Source organism: Salvelinus fontinalis, chromosome 4, assembly GCF_029448725.1.
Source record: "Salvelinus fontinalis isolate EN_2023a chromosome 4, ASM2944872v1, whole genome shotgun sequence".
Classification (NCBI taxonomy): domain Eukaryota; kingdom Metazoa; phylum Chordata; class Actinopteri; order Salmoniformes; family Salmonidae; genus Salvelinus; species Salvelinus fontinalis.
Window position 1 is genome coordinate 59,574,813 of NC_074668.1, and position 6,886 is coordinate 59,581,698.

The window sequence follows — 6,886 nt, forward strand, 5'->3', positions numbered from 1 at the left end:
TAATGTTGTGGCAGACATGTTGTCATGTTTTATGCTACGTTCCACTATTCACCTCGTATTTGCATTTTACCAAGGTAGCGCTTGGTGAAATTCGAACTACATAGTAATTACATAATAACTAAGCTTTTGTTTGTCTGGGGTTCACAAAAACCAGCACTGCTTAGTACCATTGTGCACCAGCTACTGTAGTTGATTGCAATTTAATTCCTCATAGTCCAGACCTGGGGATTCTATCCTTGCTGTAGCCTGCAATAGCATCATCAGCATTGAACGTAATTGTCATTATGTAGCATGACAATGGTTCCACCTTCCTGCTGCTCAGTCTATAATCCCCCATGATTACATGACATTGTACATTCAGTCATACAGTACCAAACGCTTTCATCTTACAGTTAACCAGTGTTGACAACTTTGCATTTGATGTCATATGTCACCTTTGCATTTGATGGTAATTTCGGCAAAATCTGGTCAAGGAAACTTCAGGGGATTTATGGTACATTTCTAACCAGCCATCATCTGTAGTGGGATGGAGTTTACAACCGTACAGGGCGGACGTAAGAGCTGTGGAGAGGCTTCAGAGAGGCAGTAAAAAGGCCTGAGGCAGCCATTTGAAGCAGCGTTAACAGCCCCCTCCTACCAGGTGTTTTCATTGCTATGGCATTTTGTTTTAACTATCATTAGCTACAAGAGTGAGAGGAAGCTATGGTATACCTGAAGTATTTAATGTATGGCCTGACACATGAAAGGACTGGGAATATGATGTATGACGTATGAAGCCCAGTGCACATTGGTGAAATTTGTGTTCAGTTTCACTCCAAGCCACGTTCTCTCATCTTGTCTTGTTGCTACTTTCATCTTGTCCTGTTTTAGTCACACTTTCATCTTGTCTGGATGCTACAAAGAGTAATTGGTGAGAATATATGGCAGTGAGAGTCGTGCTGTCCTGTGTAATGACAAAATAGCTATGTTCCTAGACAAAGACAAAATGAAGAAATCTAACAGTGTCCTTATCTCATCTCTGGTCCTGCTGCTTTCCACCAAATGTTGCCCCTGTCTGTATTCTAATTGACCAGGGAATTATAGGTAATCACTGAGCTACTTGAAGCCACTCTTACTCTTGACAAGCGATGGCTTCATCAGACCCGGGTGAGGAGTCATTTCCAGTTAGAATGGGCTCCTAATTAGGGATAATAAGCTCACTTCAAGAAATACAGAACTGTCAGCTTTAACTGTTCCTGTCCCTCCTCATCTAATTGACTTCTTTTAGAGGGGCACTTGCATAAATACCAGGCGAGTCTTGAACAAGATCACTGCTTTTTAAAACAGCCACTGTTACAGCTGCCGGTCTGGAGCAAAAAATAAACAAATGGTCAAATGACAGAAAGTGAGTGGTGCGTAAGGGATTACTAATTATTTCCCCCTGTTAGCATGTCAAAAAGGTAAGGAGAGACAGGTAAACACGAAGCAGAAATTCAATGTGACCTGCCTTAGGCCACATATCACAGGATTTTGAGAAATTTCTGAGGATTTAACACAGAAATTAATTATATCAGTGGTTGTTAACTTCTCTGCGCTACGAATCCCGTTAGCGGGATCACTTTGCTAAACAACCGCTAGAATTGCAGGGCACCAAATGCAAAAATATTACAAAAAATATTTATAATCATATAATCATGCAAGTGAAATATACTAAAACACAGCTTAGCTTGTTGTTAATCCACCTATCGTGTCAGATTTTGAAAATATACTTTACAGCGAAAGAAATCCAAGCTTTTGTGTAGCAACCAATGCTACAACAGCTAGCCCCAAATTAGCATGGTCACGAAAGTCAGAAAAGCAATAAAATTAATCGCTTACCTTTGATAATCTTTGGATGTTTGCACTCACGAGACTCCCAGTTACACAACACATGTTCTTTTTGTTCGATAAATATTACTTTTATCACAAAAAAACGCCATTTGGGTTGCGCATTATGTTCAGAAAACCAACGCTTTGTTCCGTTCGACAAATTCCAAAAAGTATCCGTAATGGTCGTAGAAACATGTCAAATGTTTTTTATAATCAATCCTCAGGTTGTTTTTAACAAACATAATCGATCATATTTCAACCGGACCATAACCTATTCATTAAGAGACAAAAGGAAAATGGAGAGCTCCTCTCGCGCGCGCAGTAACTATTCGGAGGACACCTGACTACTTTTGATAAGTCACACTCATTTTTCAAAATAAAAGCCTGAAACTATGTCTATAGCCTGGTCACAGCCTGAGGAAGCCATTGGAAAAGGAATCTGGTTAATACCCCTTTAAATGGAAGAAAGACGGTCCAGGAAACACAGATTTAAAAAATATATATCACGTCCGGGTTAGATTTTCTCAGGTTTTCGTCTGCAGAATAAGTTTTGTTATACTCACAGACAATATTTTGACCGTTTTGGAAACTTTGGAGTGTTTTCTATCCTAATCTGTAAATTATATGCATATTCTACGATCTGGGCCAGAGAAAATGTCTGTTTACCTTGGGAACGTTATTTAAAGAAAAAGAAAAATTCTGACCCCTAGCGCTAAGAAGTTTAAACAGTACTCATTACAATGTAAGCATACTACCAAATATACACTGAAAACCTGGGGGATAGCCTACTTGACAAAACAAGGGTTCAGAAATACAGCTGCAGGTTACATTCTGTTCATATGCTGGTTTGAAATGACCTAATATCACACCACGCGCAGTTAACAGCACCTTCACACAAAAGAATGAGTGTGATGTATCATGGGGCAGGTTTTTACAAATTAGGGCACATAAACAGTCCCTGAAGGAGGGGACAGAGAGTGGAATGGTAACATTAGCTGAGGATCTGGAGGAAATGGTGGAGAGAAAGAACCACATGAATGGGAATATTTTCTCTGTCCACCTGAAGTGCTGTTAAAGACTATTGCATAAAAATATTCATTATTGCTCTCTCCTGAAAACCACCAGAGCTACATAAAGATCCAGATCTTCTGTTTACAGTGACACTGTGATTTGTTTGACTGAGTAATAATAGACTTAGTGTTCCATCCCCTCAGTGGAGGTGGTAAAATCAGGTAACCAGGTGTGAACTGAATCCCGCCCAGTGATCAGAGACTACAATCAGCTCGGCGCAAGAAGTGAGAAGTGTCATTGTCAATCGTCTCTCAAGATAAATGTGTTCTTCAATTCATGTCTTTAAGTCCTGCAAAATAGGAGGTCATTATCACGCAACTAGGCAACTCATTTTAGCCTGTGATCAGTCAAGGATGTTATCCAACTCAATCAAACTAACTCTCACACTTTCTGGTTATGGTAGTGGATCTGAACCTGACGCCCTGCTGCGTAAATTAAGCCTGGCTGTGAGCTGAGACAGCTCGGTTCACCACAGCACTATACCAGAGTAGCATCCTCTGGCTGACACACTCAGCCAGCCACACTACACCACTCCTCTCTCACACACACACACACACACACACACACACACACACACACACACACACACACACACACACACACACACACACACACACACACACACACACACACACACACACACACACACACACACACACACACACACACACACAGTCAGTCAGTCAGTATATCACTGCAGTCAAGAACACACTGCTGCATCAGGCCAGACAAGGACAGCAGGGCGTCCAAAACCTCAAATCCACACTCTCGGTCAGTTAAGATGTCTCTATCATTCTGATGTATTTACTATATACATAGTACTGTATACTGTAAGAAGGTGCACATAAGAGACATTAGAATAAGTATGCTCTTTATTAAATGTATGAATCACCTCACTGCATATCGGAGTTCCTATTGAGTGTAACAGTGCAGCGCATGCAGTATTTGAATGTTTCACGATAAAAGGAAATGTTAGGGAATGAACGTTATTTATAATAAGGGTTACATGGCGAAAATCAGACTTCTCTGAAATGAAAATGGATGGCCCTCCATTCAACAAAATATATTTGACCTAAACCATCCCTGAACGCTTGAAAAAAAACAAGTGACCCTCCCCTATACAGCCCCACATTGGAGGTGTCACAATACACATAAAACCTAGCAGTCAAACAGGGAAATGGTTCCAATCGTTTTTCCGCCAATCATTTTTCCCATAGAGAATTTTCAAAATACTTAAAATAAGGCCTGTGTTTCGTGTAGACTTACTCTGGCGTGACATTTCGAAAAGCATGTAAATCTCTCTCGGACAAGGTGACTTTTACAAATATATTCGGCTCAATTTACTCTCAGATTCAAAAATGCTAATTCACATCAAAATAGACATCATGCAAGACTACAAATCCCTGCAAGGTCCTGCACGTCATCTCTAGCTGACACCTTTGCTAACAGGTATTGTGTAAATGTAAAACTTGCACAAGACAGTTCACAGAATTGTCAATTGAAAGAAATGTAGCCAATTTATTCATTACAAAATGTTGCTAACATCAGAGGGTTAATCCAGAGATTCTTACTTTTGCCTCGATTTGGCAGTCTCATCCAGATCATCATGGCATTTTTGTTTTTTTATGATAGCCACATTAGCATCTAATTAGCATTTCTTTTTGGCGGGGTACATACAGGCAAATATATTTATAGTCACCAGATTTACATGGTTATCAGAAAAATGAATGATGGAAAAATGATTGGAACCATTTATTGTTTGACTGCTAGGTTTTATGGGTATTTTGACCCATACTGTGGTACTCTATACCCAAAATAATAATTAAAATCAAGCGGATAGCAGAGAACATGTCTTCCTTTTGCCCACACTTCTTGGACAGGCAACAGGGCTGCGGGCCAGAAGGTTGTGGGTTCACAGACCACCGTGGACAAGAGTAGGGGTGGAAAGAGCCCCTTTATAGTAAAAGCATTGCATGAATATATTATATTGTATTTGCAGGTGCGAGAAAAAAATTGCTTTTATAAACATTTCTTGCAATTCTACGTAATATTCCATACTAGCGGACATTGCAGGCTAAGAATGGACAAAGAGATAGGCCTATGTGTTATCATCTTATCATATTTCTCCAAATGCCAAATCAGTGCGTCTTTTTTTGCAATGAAACTGTCCCTGTTTGCAAATAATTAAACCTGAGACTTAATTTAGGAATCTGAGCATGGTACTTTCAAAGTTAGGCCTACCTTTCCACCCTAGGCAGAGTAGGCCTACCAACTTAGAAAAATGTAAGCTTTAACTGCTGGCTTCTCTTCTTCACTGGCTTCACCCAACGAGAGAAGGTCACACGTGTGTCCCTAAAAGCTGTCTGGGTTTAAACACCTTCTGTTGTAAAGGAAGTGAATAGCTTTAATCAATTGATAGTGACATAATTAGATTACCTCCCAAGCAAAGTCAGCCTCTGAATGTCAAAGAAACAAAACAATGATATCCCCATGTGCATCAATGTCACCACTTTGCCAGGTATTCTACAGTGTCACGATCGTCGTAAGGATTGGACCAAGGTGCAGCGTGGTAGGGGTACATTTAATTTAATTTAAATGAACACCAAACAAAAACAACAAGATACTGAACGAAACGTGACGCTACTGGTGCACACAGGCAACTAACTGTAGACAAGATCCCACGAAACACAAAGGGGAAATGGCTGCCTAAATATGATCCCCAATCAGAGACAACGATAAACAGCTGTCTCTGATTGGGAAACAAACCAGGCCAACATAAACCATAAATCACCTAGATGACCCACCCTATTCACTATCACGCCCCAACCAACAGAGAATAGACAGCTCTCTATGGTCAGGGTGTTACATACAGCTTGTTTCTAGCATAAGCATTGTGGACCAAGGCAGTTATAGATCAATCAATATAATCGGATCCGTTTTATTTTCTTCCAAAGGTTCTTAAATCTTTAACTGTCATTTTCTCGAATCAAAGGTATGCCTATTAGGCCTTCTGAGTGGCGCAGCGGTCTAAGGCACTGCATCACAGTTTTGCAGCGTCACTACAGCCTGGGGTTTGATCCCGGCTGTGACCGGGAGTGTGACCGGGAGTCCCATAGGGCAGCGCATAATTGGCCCAGCGTCGGGAGGGTTTGGCCGGCGGAGGGGAGGGGGCTTTACTTCTCATTGCGCTCTAGCAACTCCTTGTGGCGGGGTGGGCGCCTGCAGGCTGACTTCAGTTGAACAGTGTTTCCTCCGACACATTGGTGCAGCTGGTTAAGTGAGCGGGTGTTAAGAAGCGCGGTTTGGCGGGTCATGTTTCGGAGGATGCATGACTTGACCTTCAATTCTCCCGAGCCCGTTGGGGAGTTGCAGCAATGAGACAAGGTCATCACCAAGATCATAATCATGAAATTGGGGACAAAAACAGGGGTAAAAATTAAAAGGAAGGCCCATCTCATACCACCTCAATTCAAGTCTTGGTTTTAACTTAACAGCCCTTCACTGACATCGAGGTAGGCTATTTAAAGAGTGCATGGTGGGTGGAGGAATTGACCAACAATTCTATGGATATAGCAGTCCATAGCCTAATTTTGTCTGTCAAACAGGTAGGCCTACCTATTTTCTTAAATAGGAAGAAATAGGCTGTCGTTAGTAAAGTCTAATTAAATGAGGATGGTTGAAATTAATTATACCTACTCAAATGTATCTACTTTCAGCCCCATGAGCTGTCCATTTCCAATTGATTGTGTTTCAGCACCACAATGTAAGTTACTCAAATCTGGCTTACCGTGGGGTCATTTACTCTGATAAATACATCATGAGAAAGAAACATATTGTATTTAATAAATTAATTATAGTAGTAGCAATCTATCAAAGTTGACCGGAGTCCTCCTCATCTTCGCGTTCTCCTCAAACTGAACAGAACAGAACATAGACTATAGGCCAGTCCGTGCAAAATATGTTTTTG